Source organism: Schistocerca gregaria, chromosome 2 (assembly GCF_023897955.1).
Source record: "Schistocerca gregaria isolate iqSchGreg1 chromosome 2, iqSchGreg1.2, whole genome shotgun sequence".
NCBI lineage: Eukaryota > Metazoa > Arthropoda > Insecta > Orthoptera > Acrididae > Schistocerca > Schistocerca gregaria.
In genome coordinates, this window is record NC_064921.1 from 225578316 (window position 1) to 225596426 (window position 18111).

General features: G+C 54.9%; 54 non-coding genes across 54 annotated transcripts; all 54 read left to right on the plus strand.

Moving 5' to 3' along the window:
- The first annotated feature begins 219 nt into the window (after positions 1–219).
- On the plus strand, positions 220–291 carry Trnae-cuc (transfer RNA glutamic acid (anticodon CUC)). Its single transcript has one exon. It is a non-coding gene; the product is annotated as a tRNA-Glu (tRNA).
- Positions 292–666: 375 nt separating this feature from the next.
- Trnah-gug (transfer RNA histidin (anticodon GUG)) lies at positions 667–744 on the plus strand. Its single transcript has one exon. It is a non-coding gene; the product is annotated as a tRNA-His (tRNA).
- A 288-nt stretch (positions 745–1032) lies between these two features.
- On the plus strand, positions 1033–1114 carry Trnal-aag (transfer RNA leucine (anticodon AAG)). Its single transcript has one exon. It is a non-coding gene; the product is annotated as a tRNA-Leu (tRNA).
- An 80-nt stretch (positions 1115–1194) lies between these two features.
- On the plus strand, positions 1195–1276 carry Trnal-cag (transfer RNA leucine (anticodon CAG)). The gene has a single exon. It is a non-coding gene; the product is annotated as a tRNA-Leu (tRNA).
- Positions 1277–1550: 274 nt separating this feature from the next.
- Positions 1551–1622, plus strand: Trnae-cuc (transfer RNA glutamic acid (anticodon CUC)). The gene has a single exon. It is a non-coding gene; the product is annotated as a tRNA-Glu (tRNA).
- A 375-nt stretch (positions 1623–1997) lies between these two features.
- Positions 1998–2075, plus strand: Trnah-gug (transfer RNA histidin (anticodon GUG)). Its single transcript has one exon. It is a non-coding gene; the product is annotated as a tRNA-His (tRNA).
- A 288-nt stretch (positions 2076–2363) lies between these two features.
- On the plus strand, positions 2364–2445 carry Trnal-aag (transfer RNA leucine (anticodon AAG)). The gene has a single exon. It is a non-coding gene; the product is annotated as a tRNA-Leu (tRNA).
- Positions 2446–2525: 80 nt separating this feature from the next.
- Trnal-cag (transfer RNA leucine (anticodon CAG)) lies at positions 2526–2607 on the plus strand. The gene has a single exon. It is a non-coding gene; the product is annotated as a tRNA-Leu (tRNA).
- Positions 2608–2881: 274 nt separating this feature from the next.
- Positions 2882–2953, plus strand: Trnae-cuc (transfer RNA glutamic acid (anticodon CUC)). The gene has a single exon. It is a non-coding gene; the product is annotated as a tRNA-Glu (tRNA).
- Positions 2954–3328: 375 nt separating this feature from the next.
- Trnah-gug (transfer RNA histidin (anticodon GUG)) lies at positions 3329–3406 on the plus strand. The gene has a single exon. It is a non-coding gene; the product is annotated as a tRNA-His (tRNA).
- A 288-nt stretch (positions 3407–3694) lies between these two features.
- Trnal-aag (transfer RNA leucine (anticodon AAG)) lies at positions 3695–3776 on the plus strand. Its single transcript has one exon. It is a non-coding gene; the product is annotated as a tRNA-Leu (tRNA).
- Positions 3777–3856: 80 nt separating this feature from the next.
- Trnal-cag (transfer RNA leucine (anticodon CAG)) lies at positions 3857–3938 on the plus strand. The gene has a single exon. It is a non-coding gene; the product is annotated as a tRNA-Leu (tRNA).
- A 274-nt stretch (positions 3939–4212) lies between these two features.
- On the plus strand, positions 4213–4284 carry Trnae-cuc (transfer RNA glutamic acid (anticodon CUC)). Its single transcript has one exon. It is a non-coding gene; the product is annotated as a tRNA-Glu (tRNA).
- Positions 4285–4659: 375 nt separating this feature from the next.
- On the plus strand, positions 4660–4737 carry Trnah-gug (transfer RNA histidin (anticodon GUG)). Its single transcript has one exon. It is a non-coding gene; the product is annotated as a tRNA-His (tRNA).
- A 288-nt stretch (positions 4738–5025) lies between these two features.
- On the plus strand, positions 5026–5107 carry Trnal-aag (transfer RNA leucine (anticodon AAG)). Its single transcript has one exon. It is a non-coding gene; the product is annotated as a tRNA-Leu (tRNA).
- Positions 5108–5187: 80 nt separating this feature from the next.
- Trnal-cag (transfer RNA leucine (anticodon CAG)) lies at positions 5188–5269 on the plus strand. The gene has a single exon. It is a non-coding gene; the product is annotated as a tRNA-Leu (tRNA).
- A 274-nt stretch (positions 5270–5543) lies between these two features.
- On the plus strand, positions 5544–5615 carry Trnae-cuc (transfer RNA glutamic acid (anticodon CUC)). The gene has a single exon. It is a non-coding gene; the product is annotated as a tRNA-Glu (tRNA).
- A 375-nt stretch (positions 5616–5990) lies between these two features.
- Trnah-gug (transfer RNA histidin (anticodon GUG)) lies at positions 5991–6068 on the plus strand. Its single transcript has one exon. It is a non-coding gene; the product is annotated as a tRNA-His (tRNA).
- A 288-nt stretch (positions 6069–6356) lies between these two features.
- On the plus strand, positions 6357–6438 carry Trnal-aag (transfer RNA leucine (anticodon AAG)). The gene has a single exon. It is a non-coding gene; the product is annotated as a tRNA-Leu (tRNA).
- Positions 6439–6518: 80 nt separating this feature from the next.
- Trnal-cag (transfer RNA leucine (anticodon CAG)) lies at positions 6519–6600 on the plus strand. Its single transcript has one exon. It is a non-coding gene; the product is annotated as a tRNA-Leu (tRNA).
- Positions 6601–6874: 274 nt separating this feature from the next.
- On the plus strand, positions 6875–6946 carry Trnae-cuc (transfer RNA glutamic acid (anticodon CUC)). The gene has a single exon. It is a non-coding gene; the product is annotated as a tRNA-Glu (tRNA).
- A 375-nt stretch (positions 6947–7321) lies between these two features.
- On the plus strand, positions 7322–7399 carry Trnah-gug (transfer RNA histidin (anticodon GUG)). The gene has a single exon. It is a non-coding gene; the product is annotated as a tRNA-His (tRNA).
- A 288-nt stretch (positions 7400–7687) lies between these two features.
- On the plus strand, positions 7688–7769 carry Trnal-aag (transfer RNA leucine (anticodon AAG)). Its single transcript has one exon. It is a non-coding gene; the product is annotated as a tRNA-Leu (tRNA).
- An 80-nt stretch (positions 7770–7849) lies between these two features.
- On the plus strand, positions 7850–7931 carry Trnal-cag (transfer RNA leucine (anticodon CAG)). The gene has a single exon. It is a non-coding gene; the product is annotated as a tRNA-Leu (tRNA).
- Positions 7932–8205: 274 nt separating this feature from the next.
- On the plus strand, positions 8206–8277 carry Trnae-cuc (transfer RNA glutamic acid (anticodon CUC)). The gene has a single exon. It is a non-coding gene; the product is annotated as a tRNA-Glu (tRNA).
- Positions 8278–8652: 375 nt separating this feature from the next.
- Trnah-gug (transfer RNA histidin (anticodon GUG)) lies at positions 8653–8730 on the plus strand. The gene has a single exon. It is a non-coding gene; the product is annotated as a tRNA-His (tRNA).
- A 288-nt stretch (positions 8731–9018) lies between these two features.
- On the plus strand, positions 9019–9100 carry Trnal-aag (transfer RNA leucine (anticodon AAG)). Its single transcript has one exon. It is a non-coding gene; the product is annotated as a tRNA-Leu (tRNA).
- Positions 9101–9180: 80 nt separating this feature from the next.
- On the plus strand, positions 9181–9262 carry Trnal-cag (transfer RNA leucine (anticodon CAG)). Its single transcript has one exon. It is a non-coding gene; the product is annotated as a tRNA-Leu (tRNA).
- Positions 9263–9536: 274 nt separating this feature from the next.
- Positions 9537–9608, plus strand: Trnae-cuc (transfer RNA glutamic acid (anticodon CUC)). The gene has a single exon. It is a non-coding gene; the product is annotated as a tRNA-Glu (tRNA).
- Positions 9609–9983: 375 nt separating this feature from the next.
- Trnah-gug (transfer RNA histidin (anticodon GUG)) lies at positions 9984–10061 on the plus strand. The gene has a single exon. It is a non-coding gene; the product is annotated as a tRNA-His (tRNA).
- A 288-nt stretch (positions 10062–10349) lies between these two features.
- Trnal-aag (transfer RNA leucine (anticodon AAG)) lies at positions 10350–10431 on the plus strand. The gene has a single exon. It is a non-coding gene; the product is annotated as a tRNA-Leu (tRNA).
- Positions 10432–10511: 80 nt separating this feature from the next.
- Trnal-cag (transfer RNA leucine (anticodon CAG)) lies at positions 10512–10593 on the plus strand. The gene has a single exon. It is a non-coding gene; the product is annotated as a tRNA-Leu (tRNA).
- Positions 10594–10867: 274 nt separating this feature from the next.
- On the plus strand, positions 10868–10939 carry Trnae-cuc (transfer RNA glutamic acid (anticodon CUC)). Its single transcript has one exon. It is a non-coding gene; the product is annotated as a tRNA-Glu (tRNA).
- Positions 10940–11314: 375 nt separating this feature from the next.
- On the plus strand, positions 11315–11392 carry Trnah-gug (transfer RNA histidin (anticodon GUG)). Its single transcript has one exon. It is a non-coding gene; the product is annotated as a tRNA-His (tRNA).
- Positions 11393–11680: 288 nt separating this feature from the next.
- Positions 11681–11762, plus strand: Trnal-aag (transfer RNA leucine (anticodon AAG)). Its single transcript has one exon. It is a non-coding gene; the product is annotated as a tRNA-Leu (tRNA).
- An 80-nt stretch (positions 11763–11842) lies between these two features.
- Trnal-cag (transfer RNA leucine (anticodon CAG)) lies at positions 11843–11924 on the plus strand. Its single transcript has one exon. It is a non-coding gene; the product is annotated as a tRNA-Leu (tRNA).
- A 274-nt stretch (positions 11925–12198) lies between these two features.
- On the plus strand, positions 12199–12270 carry Trnae-cuc (transfer RNA glutamic acid (anticodon CUC)). The gene has a single exon. It is a non-coding gene; the product is annotated as a tRNA-Glu (tRNA).
- A 375-nt stretch (positions 12271–12645) lies between these two features.
- On the plus strand, positions 12646–12723 carry Trnah-gug (transfer RNA histidin (anticodon GUG)). The gene has a single exon. It is a non-coding gene; the product is annotated as a tRNA-His (tRNA).
- Positions 12724–13011: 288 nt separating this feature from the next.
- Trnal-aag (transfer RNA leucine (anticodon AAG)) lies at positions 13012–13093 on the plus strand. The gene has a single exon. It is a non-coding gene; the product is annotated as a tRNA-Leu (tRNA).
- An 80-nt stretch (positions 13094–13173) lies between these two features.
- Positions 13174–13255, plus strand: Trnal-cag (transfer RNA leucine (anticodon CAG)). Its single transcript has one exon. It is a non-coding gene; the product is annotated as a tRNA-Leu (tRNA).
- A 274-nt stretch (positions 13256–13529) lies between these two features.
- Trnae-cuc (transfer RNA glutamic acid (anticodon CUC)) lies at positions 13530–13601 on the plus strand. Its single transcript has one exon. It is a non-coding gene; the product is annotated as a tRNA-Glu (tRNA).
- A 375-nt stretch (positions 13602–13976) lies between these two features.
- Trnah-gug (transfer RNA histidin (anticodon GUG)) lies at positions 13977–14054 on the plus strand. Its single transcript has one exon. It is a non-coding gene; the product is annotated as a tRNA-His (tRNA).
- A 288-nt stretch (positions 14055–14342) lies between these two features.
- Positions 14343–14424, plus strand: Trnal-aag (transfer RNA leucine (anticodon AAG)). Its single transcript has one exon. It is a non-coding gene; the product is annotated as a tRNA-Leu (tRNA).
- An 80-nt stretch (positions 14425–14504) lies between these two features.
- On the plus strand, positions 14505–14586 carry Trnal-cag (transfer RNA leucine (anticodon CAG)). Its single transcript has one exon. It is a non-coding gene; the product is annotated as a tRNA-Leu (tRNA).
- A 274-nt stretch (positions 14587–14860) lies between these two features.
- On the plus strand, positions 14861–14932 carry Trnae-cuc (transfer RNA glutamic acid (anticodon CUC)). The gene has a single exon. It is a non-coding gene; the product is annotated as a tRNA-Glu (tRNA).
- Positions 14933–15307: 375 nt separating this feature from the next.
- On the plus strand, positions 15308–15385 carry Trnah-gug (transfer RNA histidin (anticodon GUG)). The gene has a single exon. It is a non-coding gene; the product is annotated as a tRNA-His (tRNA).
- A 288-nt stretch (positions 15386–15673) lies between these two features.
- On the plus strand, positions 15674–15755 carry Trnal-aag (transfer RNA leucine (anticodon AAG)). The gene has a single exon. It is a non-coding gene; the product is annotated as a tRNA-Leu (tRNA).
- An 80-nt stretch (positions 15756–15835) lies between these two features.
- On the plus strand, positions 15836–15917 carry Trnal-cag (transfer RNA leucine (anticodon CAG)). Its single transcript has one exon. It is a non-coding gene; the product is annotated as a tRNA-Leu (tRNA).
- A 274-nt stretch (positions 15918–16191) lies between these two features.
- Positions 16192–16263, plus strand: Trnae-cuc (transfer RNA glutamic acid (anticodon CUC)). Its single transcript has one exon. It is a non-coding gene; the product is annotated as a tRNA-Glu (tRNA).
- Positions 16264–16638: 375 nt separating this feature from the next.
- Trnah-gug (transfer RNA histidin (anticodon GUG)) lies at positions 16639–16716 on the plus strand. The gene has a single exon. It is a non-coding gene; the product is annotated as a tRNA-His (tRNA).
- Positions 16717–17004: 288 nt separating this feature from the next.
- On the plus strand, positions 17005–17086 carry Trnal-aag (transfer RNA leucine (anticodon AAG)). The gene has a single exon. It is a non-coding gene; the product is annotated as a tRNA-Leu (tRNA).
- Positions 17087–17166: 80 nt separating this feature from the next.
- On the plus strand, positions 17167–17248 carry Trnal-cag (transfer RNA leucine (anticodon CAG)). Its single transcript has one exon. It is a non-coding gene; the product is annotated as a tRNA-Leu (tRNA).
- A 274-nt stretch (positions 17249–17522) lies between these two features.
- Trnae-cuc (transfer RNA glutamic acid (anticodon CUC)) lies at positions 17523–17594 on the plus strand. The gene has a single exon. It is a non-coding gene; the product is annotated as a tRNA-Glu (tRNA).
- A 375-nt stretch (positions 17595–17969) lies between these two features.
- Positions 17970–18047, plus strand: Trnah-gug (transfer RNA histidin (anticodon GUG)). The gene has a single exon. It is a non-coding gene; the product is annotated as a tRNA-His (tRNA).
- The last annotated feature ends 64 nt before the right edge of the window (positions 18048–18111 follow it).

The window sequence follows — 18111 nt, forward strand, 5'->3', positions numbered from 1 at the left end:
CAAAGCGTGATCGTCGCTTTCGTAAATTGTCGTAGCACAGTGCGTGGTGTAACAACAGGATTCACCGGCGCAGGTTGGTCTCATGATCGCTGGCGTTCGTCTCCACGAGATACGTCCCGAGCATGCCGTTCTACAAAGTGGAAACGTAAATTTTTGCAGTTGTCGCCAAATAGCGGGAAGGTGCTTGCTGCGTTTGCTGGAGGAGCGCTTGCGTCGTTATCCGGTGTGGTCTAGTGGCTAGGATACCTGGCTCTCACCCAGGAGGCCCGGGTTCGATTCCCGGTACCGGAAACGCACATTTTGTTGCTCCTCTTATGCGACTTGTCCCGACTTAGCTCGACTGACGCTCCGCTGACGCTTGCAGAAAACTACGTAAAATATGGTTCGCGGCCACAAGTGACGGCGAGAGAGATGCGACATCTGTCCACCTCTTATCGAGGCACATACCTGCGGTCAACAGACTTGGAGGACTGCAAGACATTGCCACGGGCGTTGAATGCAGCTAACCACTCTGCTCAGTGTCCCAAGAGCGCAGGCACGGTCGTTTGCAGGTATGCATATGATGGAGACCGCGTGTGACACAGCTGTGGCGAGACGCAGTCGGCCGAGCTTTGCTGTTCATCGCCACTTGCAGTCGAGAAGGCTACTTTCGGCGGTGGCTCCGTGGCCGTGATCGTCTAGTGGTTAGGACATTGCCATTGCGTTGTGGCCGCAATAACCCAGGTTCGAGTCCTGGTCACGGCACTTTTTAAAGTTCTGCCTTGCTGTCGCTGCAATGACGATAGTGACCCAGTGTTTGAAATCACGGTGCCCTCCTGATTGTTTGCTCATGTTCCACAGGCTGCAGGTGGCACTACCGATTCAATATCAACACGCGATGCCGCCGCACCAGAGCGCTGGCAGCTGCCTGTGTAGTTAATCTCTATTCGAAAAGTGCAGTGGTTTGAGGTTCGATGTATGAGCAACGCGTCGCAGAAGATCAGGAAGTTGTGTCGTGCACTGTTTTCTACAAATGCCACGAACTCTGGTGCAGGTAGCGTGGCCGAGCGGTCTAAGGCGCTGGTTTAAGGCACCAGTCTCTTCGGAGGCGTGGGTTCGAATCCCACCGCTGCCAATTTTTACTTCTCGTTTTTGTGCCATTGCCGTGTGTTCTCGAGGGGTAGAACGCAGCTCCTGTGGCCGTTGGGGCGCGTAGGTAGCGTGGCCGAGCGGTCTAAGGCGCTGGTTTCAGGCACCAGTCTCTTCGGAGGCGTGGGTTCGAATCCCACCGCTGCCAACGTTTTCTGTCTCGTAATCCAGAGCTCTGATTACCCGCGAAGGAAATAGCGCAGCAAAGCGTGATCGTCGCTTTCGTAAATTGTCGTAGCACAGTGCGTGGTGTAACAACAGGATTCACCAGCGCAGGTTGGTCTCATGATCGCTGGCGTTCGTCTCCACGAGATACGTCCCGAGCATGCCGTTCTACAAAGTGGAAACGTAAATTTTTGCAGTTGTCGCCAAATAGCGGGAAGGTGCTTGCTGCGTTTGCTGGAGGAGCGCTTGCGTCGTTATCCGGTGTGGTCTAGTGGCTAGGATACCTGGCTCTCACCCAGGAGGCCCGGGTTCGATTCCCGGTACCGGAAACGCACATTTTGTTGCTCCTCTTATGCGACTTGTCCCGACTTAGCTCGACTGACGCTCCGCTGACGCTTGCAGAAAACTACGTAAAATATGGTTCGCGGCCACAAGTGACGGCGAGAGAGATGCGACATCTGTCCACCTCTTATCGAGGCACATACCTGCGGTCAACAGACTTGGAGGACTGCAAGACATTGCCACGGGCGTTGAATGCAGCTAACCACTCTGCTCAGTGTCCCAAGAGCGCAGGCACGGTCGTTTGCAGGTATGCATATGATGGAGACCGCGTGTGACACAGCTGTGGCGAGACGCAGTCGGCCGAGCTTTGCTGTTCATCGCCACTTGCAGTCGAGAAGGCTACTTTCGGCGGTGGCTCCGTGGCCGTGATCGTCTAGTGGTTAGGACATTGCCATTGCGTTGTGGCCGCAATAACCCAGGTTCGAGTCCTGGTCACGGCACTTTTTAAAGTTCTGCCTTGCTGTCGCTGCAATGACGATAGTGACCCAGTGTTTGAAATCACGGTGCCCTCCTGATTGTTTGCTCATGTTCCACAGGCTGCAGGTGGCACTACCGATTCAATATCAACACGCGATGCCGCCGCACCAGAGCGCTGGCAGCTGCCTGTGTAGTTAATCTCTATTCGAAAAGTGCAGTGGTTTGAGGTTCGATGTATGAGCAACGCGTCGCAGAAGATCAGGAAGTTGTGTCGTGCACTGTTTTCTACAAATGCCACGAACTCTGGTGCAGGTAGCGTGGCCGAGCGGTCTAAGGCGCTGGTTTAAGGCACCAGTCTCTTCGGAGGCGTGGGTTCGAATCCCACCGCTGCCAATTTTTACTTCTCGTTTTTGTGCCATTGCCGTGTGTTCTCGAGGGGTAGAACGCAGCTCCTGTGGCCGTTGGGTCGCGTAGGTAGCGTGGCCGAGCGGTCTAAGGCGCTGGTTTCAGGCACCAGTCTCTTCGGAGGCGTGGGTTCGAATCCCACCGCTGCCAACGTTTTCTGTCTCGTAATCCAGAGCTCTGATTACCCGCGAAGGAAATAGCGCAGCAAAGCGTGATCGTCGCTTTCGTAAATTGTCGTAGCACAGTGCGTGGTGTAACAACAGGATTCACCGGCGCAGGTTGGTCTCATGATCGCTGGCGTTCGTCTCCACGAGATACGTCCCGAGCATGCCGTTCTACAAAGTGGAAACGTAAATTTTTGCAGTTGTCGCCAAATAGCGGGAAGGTGCTTGCTGCGTTTGCTGGAGGAGCGCTTGCGTCGTTATCCGGTGTGGTCTAGTGGCTAGGATACCTGGCTCTCACCCAGGAGGCCCGGGTTCGATTCCCGGTACCGGAAACGCACATTTTGTTGCTCCTCTTATGCGACTTGTCCCGACTTAGCTCGACTGACGCTCCGCTGACGCTTGCAGAAAACTACGTAAAATATGGTTCGCGGCCACAAGTGACGGCGAGAGAGATGCGACATCTGTCCACCTCTTATCGAGGCACATACCTGCGGTCAACAGACTTGGAGGACTGCAAGACATTGCCACGGGCGTTGAATGCAGCTAACCACTCTGCTCAGTGTCCCAAGAACGCAGGCACGGTCGTTTGCAGGTATGCATATGATGGAGACCGCGTGTGACACAGCTGTGGCGAGACGCAGTCGGCCGAGCTTTGCTGTTCATCGCCACTTGCAGTCGAGAAGGCTACTTTCGGCGGTGGCTCCGTGGCCGTGATCGTCTAGTGGTTAGGACATTGCCATTGCGTTGTGGCCGCAATAACCCAGGTTCGAGTCCTGGTCACGGCACTTTTTAAAGTTCTGCCTTGCTGTCGCTACAATGACGATAGTGACCCAGTGTTTGAAATCACGGTGCCCTCCTGATTGTTTGCTCATGTTCCACAGGCTGCAGGTGGCACTACCGATTCAATATCAACACGCGATGCCGCCGCACCAGAGCGCTGGCAGCTGCCTGTGTAGTTAATCTCTATTCGAAAAGTGCAGTGGTTTGAGGTTCGATGTATGAGCAACGCGTCGCAGAAGATCAGGAAGTTGTGTCGTGCACTGTTTTCTACAAATGCCACGAACTCTGGTGCAGGTAGCGTGGCCGAGCGGTCTAAGGCGCTGGTTTAAGGCACCAGTCTCTTCGGAGGCGTGGGTTCGAATCCCACCGCTGCCAATTTTTACTTCTCGTTTTTGTGCCATTGCCGTGTGTTCTCGAGGGGTAGAACGCAGCTCCTGTGGCCGTTGGGTCGCGTAGGTAGCGTGGCCGAGCGGTCTAAGGCGCTGGTTTCAGGCACCAGTCTCTTCGGAGGCGTGGGTTCGAATCCCACCGCTGCCAACGTTTTCTGTCTCGTAATCCAGAGCTCTGATTACCCGCGAAGGAAATAGCGCAGCAAAGCGTGATCGTCGCTTTCGTAAATTGTCGTAGCACAGTGCGTGGTGTAACAACAGGATTCACCGGCGCAGGTTGGTCTCATGATCGCTGGCGTTCGTCTCCACGAGATACGTCCCGAGCATGCCGTTCTACAAAGTGGAAACGTAAATTTTTGCAGTTGTCGCCAAATAGCGGGAAGGTGCTTGCTGCGTTTGCTGGAGGAGCGCTTGCGTCGTTATCCGGTGTGGTCTAGTGGCTAGGATACCTGGCTCTCACCCAGGAGGCCCGGGTTCGATTCCCGGTACCGGAAACGCACATTTTGTTGCTCCTCTTATGCGACTTGTCCCGACTTAGCTCGACTGACGCTCCGCTGACGCTTGCAGAAAACTACGTAAAATATGGTTCGCGGCCACAAGTGACGGCGAGAGAGATGCGACATCTGTCCACCTCTTATCGAGGCACATACCTGCGGTCAACAGACTTGGAGGACTGCAAGACATTGCCACGGGCGTTGAATGCAGCTAACCACTCTGCTCAGTGTCCCAAGAGCGCAGGCACGGTCGTTTGCAGGTATGCATATGATGGAGACCGCGTGTGACACAGCTGTGGCGAGACGCAGTCGGCCGAGCTTTGCTGTTCATCGCCACTTGCAGTCGAGAAGGCTACTTTCGGCGGTGGCTCCGTGGCCGTGATCGTCTAGTGGTTAGGACATTGCCATTGCGTTGTGGCCGCAATAACCCAGGTTCGAGTCCTGGTCACGGCACTTTTTAAAGTTCTGCCTTGCTGTCGCTGCAATGACGATAGTGACCCAGTGTTTGAAATCACGGTGCCCTCCTGATTGTTTGCTCATGTTCCACAGGCTGCAGGTGGCACTACCGATTCAATATCAACACGCGATGCCGCCGCACCAGAGCGCTGGCAGCTGCCTGTGTAGTTAATCTCTATTCGAAAAGTGCAGTGGTTTGAGGTTCGATGTATGAGCAACGCGTCGCAGAAGATCAGGAAGTTGTGTCGTGCACTGTTTTCTACAAATGCCACGAACTCTGGTGCAGGTAGCGTGGCCGAGCGGTCTAAGGCGCTGGTTTAAGGCACCAGTCTCTTCGGAGGCGTGGGTTCCAATCCCACCGCTGCCAATTTTTACTTCTCGTTTTTGTGCCATTGCCGTGTGTTCTCGAGGGGTAGAACGCAGCTCCTGTGGCCGTTGGGTCGCGTAGGTAGCGTGGCCGAGCGGTCTAAGGCGCTGGTTTCAGGCACCAGTCTCTTCGGAGGCGTGGGTTCGAATCCCACCGCTGCCAACGTTTTCTGTCTCGTAATCCAGAGCTCTGATTACCCGCGAAGGAAATAGCGCAGCAAAGCGTGATCGTCGCTTTCGTAAATTGTCGTAGCACAGTGCGTGGTGTAACAACAGGATTCACCGGCGCAGGTTGGTCTCATGATCGCTGGCGTTCGTCTCCACGAGATACGTCCCGAGCATGCCGTTCTACAAAGTGGAAACGTAAATTTTTGCAGTTGTCGCCAAATAGCGGGAAGGTGCTTGCTGCGTTTGCTGGAGGAGCGCTTGCGTCGTTATCCGGTGTGGTCTAGTGGCTAGGATACCTGGCTCTCACCCAGGAGGCCCGGGTTCGATTCCCGGTACCGGAAACGCACATTTTGTTGCTCCTCTTATGCGACTTGTCCCGACTTAGCTCGACTGACGCTCCGCTGACGCTTGCAGAAAACTACGTAAAATATGGTTCGCGGCCACAAGTGACGGCGAGAGAGATGCGACATCTGTCCACCTCTTATCGAGGCACATACCTGCGGTCAACAGACTTGGAGGACTGCAAGACATTGCCACGGGCGTTGAATGCAGCTAACCACTCTGCTCAGTGTCCCAAGAGCGCAGGCACGGTCGTTTGCAGGTATGCATATGATGGAGACCGCGTGTGACACAGCTGTGGCGAGACGCAGTCGGCCGAGCTTTGCTGTTCATCGCCACTTGCAGTCGAGAAGGCTACTTTCGGCGGTGGCTCCGTGGCCGTGATCGTCTAGTGGTTAGGACATTGCCATTGCGTTGTGGCCGCAATAACCCAGGTTCGAGTCCTGGTCACGGCACTTTTTAAAGTTCTGCCTTGCTGTCGCTGCAATGACGATAGTGACCCAGTGTTTGAAATCACGGTGCCCTCCTGATTGTTTGCTCATGTTCCACAGGCTGCAGGTGGCACTACCGATTCAATATCAACACGCGATGCCGCCGCACCAGAGCGCTGGCAGCTGCCTGTGTAGTTAATCTCTATTCGAAAAGTGCAGTGGTTTGAGGTTCGATGTATGAGCAACGCGTCGCAGAAGATCAGGAAGTTGTGTCGTGCACTGTTTTCTACAAATGCCACGAACTCTGGTGCAGGTAGCGTGGCCGAGCGGTCTAAGGCGCTGGTTTAAGGCACCAGTCTCTTCGGAGGCGTGGGTTCCAATCCCACCGCTGCCAATTTTTACTTCTCGTTTTTGTGCCATTGCCGTGTGTTCTCGAGGGGTAGAACGCAGCTCCTGTGGCCGTTGGGTCGCGTAGGTAGCGTGGCCGAGCGGTCTAAGGCGCTGGTTTCAGGCACCAGTCTCTTCGGAGGCGTGGGTTCGAATCCCACCGCTGCCAACGTTTTCTGTCTCGTAATCCAGAGCTCTGATTACCCGCGAAGGAAATAGCGCAGCAAAGCGTGATCGTCGCTTTCGTAAATTGTCGTAGCACAGTGCGTGGTGTAACAACAGGATTCACCGGCGCAGGTTGGTCTCATGATCGCTGGCGTTCGTCTCCACGAGATACGTCCCGAGCATGCCGTTCTACAAAGTGGAAACGTAAATTTTTGCAGTTGTCGCCAAATAGCGGGAAGGTGCTTGCTGCGTTTGCTGGAGGAGCGCTTGCGTCGTTATCCGGTGTGGTCTAGTGGCTAGGATACCTGGCTCTCACCCAGGAGGCCCGGGTTCGATTCCCGGTACCGGAAACGCACATTTTGTTGCTCCTCTTATGCGACTTGTCCCGACTTAGCTCGACTGACGCTCCGCTGACGCTTGCAGAAAACTACGTAAAATATGGTTCGCGGCCACAAGTGACGGCGAGAGAGATGCGACATCTGTCCACCTCTTATCGAGGCACATACCTGCGGTCAACAGACTTGGAGGACTGCAAGACATTGCCACGGGCGTTGAATGCAGCTAACCACTCTGCTCAGTGTCCCAAGAGCGCAGGCACGGTCGTTTGCAGGTATGCATATGATGGAGACCGCGTGTGACACAGCTGTGGCGAGACGCAGTCGGCCGAGCTTTGCTGTTCATCGCCACTTGCAGTCGAGAAGGCTACTTTCGGCGGTGGCTCCGTGGCCGTGATCGTCTAGTGGTTAGGACATTGCCATTGCGTTGTGGCCGCAATAACCCAGGTTCGAGTCCTGGTCACGGCACTTTTTAAAGTTCTGCCTTGCTGTCGCTGCAATGACGATAGTGACCCAGTGTTTGAAATCACGGTGCCCTCCTGATTGTTTGCTCATGTTCCACAGGCTGCAGGTGGCACTACCGATTCAATATCAACACGCGATGCCGCCGCACCAGAGCGCTGGCAGCTGCCTGTGTACTTAATCTCTATTCGAAAAGTGCAGTGGTTTGAGGTTCGATGTATGAGCAACGCGTCGCAGAAGATCAGGAAGTTGTGTCGTGCACTGTTTTCTACAAATGCCACGAACTCTGGTGCAGGTAGCGTGGCCGAGCGGTCTAAGGCGCTGGTTTAAGGCACCAGTCTCTTCGGAGGCGTGGGTTCGAATCCCACCGCTGCCAATTTTTACTTCTCGTTTTTGTGCCATTGCCGTGTGTTCTCGAGGGGTAGAACGCAGCTCCTGTGGCCGTTGGGTCGCGTAGGTAGCGTGGCCGAGCGGTCTAAGGCGCTGGTTTCAGGCACCAGTCTCTTCGGAGGCGTGGGTTCGAATCCCACCGCTGCCAACGTTTTCTGTCTCGTAATCCAGAGCTCTGATTACCCGCGAAGGAAATAGCGCAGCAAAGCGTGATCGTCGCTTTCGTAAATTGTCGTAGCACAGTGCGTGGTGTAACAACAGGATTCACCGGCGCAGGTTGGTCTCATGATCGCTGGCGTTCGTCTCCACGAGATACGTCCCGAGCATGCCGTTCTACAAAGTGGAAACGTAAATTTTTGCAGTTGTCGCCAAATAGCGGGAAGGTGCTTGCTGCGTTTGCTGGAGGAGCGCTTGCGTCGTTATCCGGTGTGGTCTAGTGGCTAGGATACCTGGCTCTCACCCAGGAGGCCCGGGTTCGATTCCCGGTACCGGAAACGCACATTTTGTTGCTCCTCTTATGCGACTTGTCCCGACTTAGCTCGACTGACGCTCCGCTGACGCTTGCAGAAAACTACGTAAAATATGGTTCGCGGCCACAAGTGACGGCGAGAGAGATGCGACATCTGTCCACCTCTTATCGAGGCACATACCTGCGGTCAACAGACTTGGAGGACTGCAAGACATTGCCACGGGCGTTGAATGCAGCTAACCACTCTGCTCAGTGTCCCAAGAGCGCAGGCACGGTCGTTTGCAGGTATGCATATGATGGAGACCGCGTGTGACACAGCTGTGGCGAGACGCAGTCGGCCGAGCTTTGCTGTTCATCGCCACTTGCAGTCGAGAAGGCTACTTTCGGCGGTGGCTCCGTGGCCGTGATCGTCTAGTGGTTAGGACATTGCCATTGCGTTGTGGCCGCAATAACCCAGGTTCGAGTCCTGGTCACGGCACTTTTTAAAGTTCTGCCTTGCTGTCGCTGCAATGACGATAGTGACCCAGTGTTTGAAATCACGGTGCCCTCCTGATTGTTTGCTCATGTTCCACAGGCTGCAGGTGGCACTACCGATTCAATATCAACACGCGATGCCGCCGCACCAGAGCGCTGGCAGCTGCCTGTGTAGTTAATCTCTATTCGAAAAGTGCAGTGGTTTGAGGTTCGATGTATGAGCAACGCGTCGCAGAAGATCAGGAAGTTGTGTCGTGCACTGTTTTCTACAAATGCCACGAACTCTGGTGCAGGTAGCGTGGCCGAGCGGTCTAAGGCGCTGGTTTAAGGCACCAGTCTCTTCGGAGGCGTGGGTTCGAATCCCACCGCTGCCAATTTTTACTTCTCGTTTTTGTGCCATTGCCGTGTGTTCTCGAGGGGTAGAACGCAGCTCCTGTGGCCGTTGGGTCGCGTAGGTAGCGTGGCCGAGCGGTCTAAGGCGCTGGTTTCAGGCACCAGTCTCTTCGGAGGCGTGGGTTCGAATCCCACCGCTGCCAACGTTTTCTGTCTCGTAATCCAGAGCTCTGATTACCCGCGAAGGAAATAGCGCAGCAAAGCGTGATCGTCGCTTTCGTAAATTGTCGTAGCACAGTGCGTGGTGTAACAACAGGATTCACCGGCGCAGGTTGGTCTCATGATCGCTGGCGTTCGTCTCCACGAGATACGTCCCGAGCATGCCGTTCTACAAAGTGGAAACGTAAATTTTTGCAGTTGTCGCCAAATAGCGGGAAGGTGCTTGCTGCGTTTGCTGGTGGAGCGCTTGCGTCGTTATCCGGTGTGGTCTAGTGGCTAGGATACCTGGCTCTCACCCAGGAGGCCCGGGTTCGATTCCCGGTACCGGAAACGCACATTTTGTTGCTCCTCTTATGCGACTTGTCCCGACTTAGCTCGACTGACGCTCCGCTGACGCTTGCAGAAAACTACGTAAAATATGGTTCGCGGCCACAAGTGACGGCGAGAGAGATGCGACATCTGTCCACCTCTTATCGAGGCACATACCTGCGGTCAACAGACTTGGAGGACTGCAAGACATTGCCACGGGCGTTGAATGCAGCTAACCACTCTGCTCAGTGTCCCAAGAGCGCAGGCACGGTCGTTTGCAGGTATGCATATGATGGAGACCGCGTGTGACACAGCTGTGGCGAGACGCAGTCGGCCGAGCTTTGCTGTTCATCGCCACTTGCAGTCGAGAAGGCTACTTTCGGCGGTGGCTCCGTGGCCGTGATCGTCTAGTGGTTAGGACATTGCCATTGCGTTGTGGCCGCAATAACCCAGGTTCGAGTCCTGGTCACGGCACTTTTTAAAGTTCTGCCTTGCTGTCGCTGCAATGACGATAGTGACCCAGTGTTTGAAATCACGGTGCCCTCCTGATTGTTTGCTCATGTTCCACAGGCTGCAGGTGGCACTACCGATTCAATATCAACACGCGATGCCGCCGCACCAGAGCGCTGGCAGCTGCCTGTGTAGTTAATCTCTATTCGAAAAGTGCAGTGGTTTGAGGTTCGATGTATGAGCAACGCGTCGCAGAAGATCAGGAAGTTGTGTCGTGCACTGTTTTCTACAAATGCCACGAACTCTGGTGCAGGTAGCGTGGCCGAGCGGTCTAAGGCGCTGGTTTAAGGCACCAGTCTCTTCGGAGGCGTGGGTTCGAATCCCACCGCTGCCAATTTTTACTTCTCGTTTTTGTGCCATTGCCGTGTGTTCTCGAGGGGTAGAACGCAGCTCCTGTGGCCGTTGGGTCGCGTAGGTAGCGTGGCCGAGCGGTCTAAGGCGCTGGTTTCAGGCACCAGTCTCTTCGGAGGCGTGGGTTCGAATCCCACCGCTGCCAACGTTTTCTGTCTCGTAATCCAGAGCTCTGATTACCCGCGAAGGAAATAGCGCAGCAAAGCGTGATCGTCGCTTTCGTAAATTGTCGTAGCACAGTGCGTGGTGTAACAACAGGATTCACCGGCGCAGGTTGGTCTCATGATCGCTGGCGTTCGTCTCCACGAGATACGTCCCGAGCATGCCGTTCTACAAAGTGGAAACGTAAATTTTTGCAGTTGTCGCCAAATAGCGGGAAGGTGCTTGCTGCGTTTGCTGGAGGAGCGCTTGCGTCGTTATCCGGTGTGGTCTAGTGGCTAGGATACCTGGCTCTCACCCAGGAGGCCCGGGTTCGATTCCCGGTACCGGAAACGCACATTTTGTTGCTCCTCTTATGCGACTTGTCCCGACTTAGCTCGACTGACGCTCCGCTGACGCTTGCAGAAAACTACGTAAAATATGGTTCGCGGCCACAAGTGACGGCGAGAGAGATGCGACATCTGTCCACCTCTTATCGAGGCACATACCTGCGGTCAACAGACTTGGAGGACTGCAAGACATTGCCACGGGCGTTGAATGCAGCTAACCACTCTGCTCAGTGTCCCAAGAGCGCAGGCACGGTCGTTTGCAGGTATGCATATGATGGAGACCGCGTGTGACACAGCTGTGGCGAGACGCAGTCGGCCGAGCTTTGCTGTTCATCGCCACTTGCAGTCGAGAAGGCTACTTTCGGCGGTGGCTCCGTGGCCGTGATCGTCTAGTGGTTAGGACATTGCCATTGCGTTGTGGCCGCAATAACCCAGGTTCGAGTCCTGGTCACGGCACTTTTTAAAGTTCTGCCTTGCTGTCGCTGCAATGACGATAGTGACCCAGTGTTTGAAATCACGGTGCCCTCCTGATTGTTTGCTCATGTTCCACAGGCTGCAGGTGGCACTACCGATTCAATATCAACACGCGATGCCGCCGCACCAGAGCGCTGGCAGCTGCCTGTGTAGTTAATCTCTATTCGAAAAGTGCAGTGGTTTGAGGTTCGATGTATGAGCAACGCGTCGCAGAAGATCAGGAAGTTGTGTCGTGCACTGTTTTCTACAAATGCCACGAACTCTGGTGCAGGTAGCGTGGCCGAGCGGTCTAAGGCGCTGGTTTAAGGCACCAGTCTCTTCGGAGGCGTGGGTTCCAATCCCACCGCTGCCAATTTTTACTTCTCGTTTTTGTGCCATTGCCGTGTGTTCTCGAGGGGTAGAACGCAGCTCCTGTGGCCGTTGGGTCGCGTAGGTAGCGTGGCCGAGCGGTCTAAGGCGCTGGTTTCAGGCACCAGTCTCTTCGGAGGCGTGGGTTCGAATCCCACCGCTGCCAACGTTTTCTGTCTCGTAATCCAGAGCTCTGATTACCCGCGAAGGAAATAGCGCAGCAAAGCGTGATCGTCGCTTTCGTAAATTGTCGTAGCACAGTGCGTGGTGTAACAACAGGATTCACCGGCGCAGGTTGGTCTCATGATCGCTGGCGTTCGTCTCCACGAGATACGTCCCGAGCATGCCGTTCTACAAAGTGGAAACGTAAATTTTTGCAGTTGTCGCCAAATAGCGGGAAGGTGCTTGCTGCGTTTGCTGGAGGAGCGCTTGCGTCGTTATCCGGTGTGGTCTAGTGGCTAGGATACCTGGCTCTCACCCAGGAGGCCCGGGTTCGATTCCCGGTACCGGAAACGCACATTTTGTTGCTCCTCTTATGCGACTTGTCCCGACTTAGCTCGACTGACGCTCCGCTGACGCTTGCAGAAAACTACGTAAAATATGGTTCGCGGCCACAAGTGACGGCGAGAGAGATGCGACATCTGTCCACCTCTTATCGAGGCACATACCTGCGGTCAACAGACTTGGAGGACTGCAAGACATTGCCACGGGCGTTGAATGCAGCTAACCACTCTGCTCAGTGTCCCAAGAGCGCAGGCACGGTCGTTTGCAGGTATGCATATGATGGAGACCGCGTGTGACACAGCTGTGGCGAGACGCAGTCGGCCGAGCTTTGCTGTTCATCGCCACTTGCAGTCGAGAAGGCTACTTTCGGCGGTGGCTCCGTGGCCGTGATCGTCTAGTGGTTAGGACATTGCCATTGCGTTGTGGCCGCAATAACCCAGGTTCGAGTCCTGGTCACGGCACTTTTTAAAGTTCTGCCTTGCTGTCGCTGCAATGACGATAGTGACCCAGTGTTTGAAATCACGGTGCCCTCCTGATTGTTTGCTCATGTTCCACAGGCTGCAGGTGGCACTACCGATTCAATATCAACACGCGATGCCGCCGCACCAGAGCGCTGGCAGCTGCCTGTGTAGTTAATCTCTATTCGAAAAGTGCAGTGGTTTGAGGTTCGATGTATGAGCAACGCGTCGCAGAAGATCAGGAAGTTGTGTCGTGCACTGTTTTCTACAAATGCCACGAACTCTGGTGCAGGTAGCGTGGCCGAGCGGTCTAAGGCGCTGGTTTAAGGCACCAGTCTCTTCGGAGGCGTGGGTTCGAATCCCACCGCTGCCAATTTTTACTTCTCGTTTTTGTGCCATTGCCGTGTGTTCTCGAGGGGTAGAACGCAGCTCCTGTGGCCGTTGGGTCGCGTAGGTAGCGTGGCCGAGCGGTCTAAGGCGCTGGTTTCAGGCACCAGTCTCTTCGGAGGCGTGGGTTCGAATCCCACCGCTGCCAACGTTTTCTGTCTCGTAATCCAGAGCTCTGATTACCCGCGAAGGAAATAGCGCAGCAAAGCGTGATCGTCGCTTTCGTAAATTGTCGTAGCACAGTGCGTGGTGTAACAACAGGATTCACCGGCGCAGGTTGGTCTCATGATCGCTGGCGTTCGTCTCCACGAGATACGTCCCGAGCATGCCGTTCTACAAAGTGGAAACGTAAATTTTTGCAGTTGTCGCCAAATAGCGGGAAGGTGCTTGCTGCGTTTGCTGGAGGAGCGCTTGCGTCGTTATCCGGTGTGGTCTAGTGGCTAGGATACCTGGCTCTCACCCAGGAGGCCCGGGTTCGATTCCCGGTACCGGAAACGCACATTTTGTTGCTCCTCTTATGCGACTTGTCCCGACTTAGCTCGACTGACGCTCCGCTGACGCTTGCAGAAAACTACGTAAAATATGGTTCGCGGCCACAAGTGACGGCGAGAGAGATGCGACATCTGTCCACCTCTTATCGAGGCACATACCTGCGGTCAACAGACTTGGAGGACTGCAAGACATTGCCACGGGCGTTGAATGCAGCTAACCACTCTGCTCAGTGTCCCAAGAGCGCAGGCACGGTCGTTTGCAGGTATGCATATGATGGAGACCGCGTGTGACACAGCTGTGGCGAGACGCAGTCGGCCGAGCTTTGCTGTTCATCGCCACTTGCAGTCGAGAAGGCTACTTTCGGCGGTGGCTCCGTGGCCGTGATCGTCTAGTGGTTAGGACATTGCCATTGCGTTGTGGCCGCAATAACCCAGGTTCGAGTCCTGGTCACGGCACTTTTTAAAGTTCTGCCTTGCTGTCGCTGCAATGACGATAGTGACCCAGTGTTTGAAATCACGGTGCCCTCCTGATTGTTTGCTCATGTTCCACAGGCTGCAGGTGGCACTACCGATTCAATATCAACACGCGATGCCGCCGCACCAGAGCGCTGGCAGCTGCCTGTGTAGTTAATCTCTATTCGAAAAGTGCAGTGGTTTGAGGTTCGATGTATGAGCAACGCGTCGCAGAAGATCAGGAAGTTGTGTCGTGCACTGTTTTCTACAAATGCCACGAACTCTGGTGCAGGTAGCGTGGCCGAGCGGTCTAAGGCGCTGGTTTAAGGCACCAGTCTCTTCGGAGGCGTGGGTTCGAATCCCACCGCTGCCAATTTTTACTTCTCGTTTTTGTGCCATTGCCGTGTGTTCTCGAGGGGTAGAACGCAGCTCCTGTGGCCGTTGGGTCGCGTAGGTAGCGTGGCCGAGCGGTCTAAGGCGCTGGTTTCAGGCACCAGTCTCTTCGGAGGCGTGGGTTCGAATCCCACCGCTGCCAACGTTTTCTGTCTCGTAATCCAGAGCTCTGATTACCCGCGAAGGAAATAGCGCAGCAAAGCGTGATCGTCGCTTTCGTAAATTGTCGTAGCACAGTGCGTGGTGTAACAACAGGATTCACCGGCGCAGGTTGGTCTCATGATCGCTGGCGTTCGTCTCCACGAGATACGTCCCGAGCATGCCGTTCTACAAAGTGGAAACGTAAATTTTTGCAGTTGTCGCCAAATAGCGGGAAGGTGCTTGCTGCGTTTGCTGGAGGAGCGCTTGCGTCGTTATCCGGTGTGGTCTAGTGGCTAGGATACCTGGCTCTCACCCAGGAGGCCCGGGTTCGATTCCCGGTACCGGAAACGCACATTTTGTTGCTCCTCTTATGCGACTTGTCCCGACTTAGCTCGACTGACGCTCCGCTGACGCTTGCAGAAAACTACGTAAAATATGGTTCGCGGCCACAAGTGACGGCGAGAGAGATGCGACATCTGTCCACCTCTTATCGAGGCACATACCTGCGGTCAACAGACTTGGAGGACTGCAAGACATTGCCACGGGCGTTGAATGCAGCTAACCACTCTGCTCAGTGTCCCAAGAGCGCAGGCACGGTCGTTTGCAGGTATGCATATGATGGAGACCGCGTGTGACACAGCTGTGGCGAGACGCAGTCGGCCGAGCTTTGCTGTTCATCGCCACTTGCAGTCGAGAAGGCTACTTTCGGCGGTGGCTCCGTGGCCGTGATCGTCTAGTGGTTAGGACATTGCCATTGCGTTGTGGCCGCAATAACCCAGGTTCGAGTCCTGGTCACGGCACTTTTTAAAGTTCTGCCTTGCTGTCGCTGCAATGACGATAGTGACCCAGTGTTTGAAATCACGGTGCCCTCCTGATTGTTTGCTCATGTTCCACAGGCTGCAGGTGGCACTACCGATTCAATATCAACACGCGATGCCGCCGCACCAGAGCGCTGGCAGCTGCCTGTGTAGTTAATCTCTATTCGAAAAGTGCAGTGGTTTGAGGTTCGATGTATGAGCAACGCGTCGCAGAAGATCAGGAAGTTGTGTCGTGCACTGTTTTCTACAAATGCCACGAACTCTGGTGCAGGTAGCGTGGCCGAGCGGTCTAAGGCGCTGGTTTAAGGCACCAGTCTCTTCGGAGGCGTGGGTTCCAATCCCACCGCTGCCAATTTTTACTTCTCGTTTTTGTGCCATTGCCGTGTGTTCTCGAGGGGTAGAACGCAGCTCCTGTGGCCGTTGGGTCGCGTAGGTAGCGTGGCCGAGCGGTCTAAGGCGCTGGTTTCAGGCACCAGTCTCTTCGGAGGCGTGGGTTCGAATCCCACCGCTGCCAACGTTTTCTGTCTCGTAATCCAGAGCTCTGATTACCCGCGAAGGAAATAGCGCAGCAAAGCGTGATCGTCGCTTTCGTAAATTGTCGTAGCACAGTGCGTGGTGTAACAACAGGATTCACCGGCGCAGGTTGGTCTCATGATCGCTGGCGTTCGTCTCCACGAGATACGTCCCGAGCATGCCGTTCTACAAAGTGGAAACGTAAATTTTTGCAGTTGTCGCCAAATAGCGGGAAGGTGCTTGCTGCGTTTGCTGGAGGAGCGCTTGCGTCGTTATCCGGTGTGGTCTAGTGGCTAGGATACCTGGCTCTCACCCAGGAGGCCCGGGTTCGATTCCCGGTACCGGAAACGCACATTTTGTTGCTCCTCTTATGCGACTTGTCCCGACTTAGCTCGACTGACGCTCCGCTGACGCTTGCAGAAAACTACGTAAAATATGGTTCGCGGCCACAAGTGACGGCGAGAGAGATGCGACATCTGTCCACCTCTTATCGAGGCACATACCTGCGGTCAACAGACTTGGAGGACTGCAAGACATTGCCACGGGCGTTGAATGCAGCTAACCACTCTGCTCAGTGTCCCAAGAGCGCAGGCACGGTCGTTTGCAGGTATGCATATGATGGAGACCGCGTGTGACACAGCTGTGGCGAGACGCAGTCGGCCGAGCTTTGCTGTTCATCGCCACTTGCAGTCGAGAAGGCTACTTTCGGCGGTGGCTCCGTGGCCGTGATCGTCTAGTGGTTAGGACATTGCCATTGCGTTGTGGCCGCAATAACCCAGGTTCGAGTCCTGGTCACGGCACTTTTTAAAGTTCTGCCTTGCTGTCGCTGCAATGACGATAGTGACCCAGTGTTTGAAATCACGGTGCCCTCCTGATTGTTTGCTCATGTTCCACAGGCTGCAGGTGGCACTACCGATTCAATATCAACACGCGATGCCGCCGCACCAGAGCGCTGGCAGCTGCCTGTGTAGTTAATCTCTATTCGAAAAGTGCAGTGGTTTGAGGTTCGATGTATGAGCAACGCGTCGCAGAAGATCAGGAAGTTGTGTCGTGCACTGTTTTCTACAAATGCCACGAACTCTGGTGCAGGTAGCGTGGCCGAGCGGTCTAAGGCGCTGGTTTAAGGCACCAGTCTCTTCGGAGGCGTGGGTTCGAATCCCACCGCTGCCAATTTTTACTTCTCGTTTTTGTGCCATTGCCGTGTGTTCTCGAGGGGTAGAACGCAGCTCCTGTGGCCGTTGGGTCGCGTAGGTAGCGTGGCCGAGCGGTCTAAGGCGCTGGTTTCAGGCACCAGTCTCTTCGGAGGCGTGGGTTCGAATCCCACCGCTGCCAACGTTTTCTGTCTCGTAATCCAGAGCTCTGATTACCCGCGAAGGAAATAGCGCAGCAAAGCGTGATCGTCGCTTTCGTAAATTGTCGTAGCACAGTGCGTGGTGTAACAACAGGATTCACCGGCGCAGGTTGGTCTCATGATCGCTGGCGTTCGTCTCCACGAGATACGTCCCGAGCATGCCGTTCTACAAAGTGGAAACGTAAATTTTTGCAGTTGTCGCCAAATAGCGGGAAGGTGCTTGCTGCGTTTGCTGGAGGAGCGCTTGCGTCGTTATCCGGTGTGGTCTAGTGGCTAGGATACCTGGCTCTCACCCAGGAGGCCCGGGTTCGATTCCCGGTACCGGAAACGCACATTTTGTTGCTCCTCTTATGCGACTTGTCCCGACTTAGCTCGACTGACGCTCCGCTGACGCTTGCAGAAAACTACGTAAAATATGGTTCGCGGCCACAAGTGACGGCGAGAGAGATGCGACATCTGTCCACCTCTTATCGAGGCACATACCTGCGGTCAACAGACTTGGAGGACTGCAAGACATTGCCACGGGCGTTGAATGCAGCTAACCACTCTGCTCAGTGTCCCAAGAGCGCAGGCACGGTCGTTTGCAGGTATGCATATGATGGAGACCGCGTGTGACACAGCTGTGGCGAGACGCAGTCGGCCGAGCTTTGCTGTTCATCGCCACTTGCAGTCGAGAAGGCTACTTTCGGCGGTGGCTCCGTGGCCGTGATCGTCTAGTGGTTAGGACATTGCCATTGCGTTGTGGCCGCAATAACCCAGGTTCGAGTCCTGGTCACGGCACTTTTTAAAGTTCTGCCTTGCTGTCGCTGCAATGACGATAGTGACCCAGTGTTTGAAATCACGG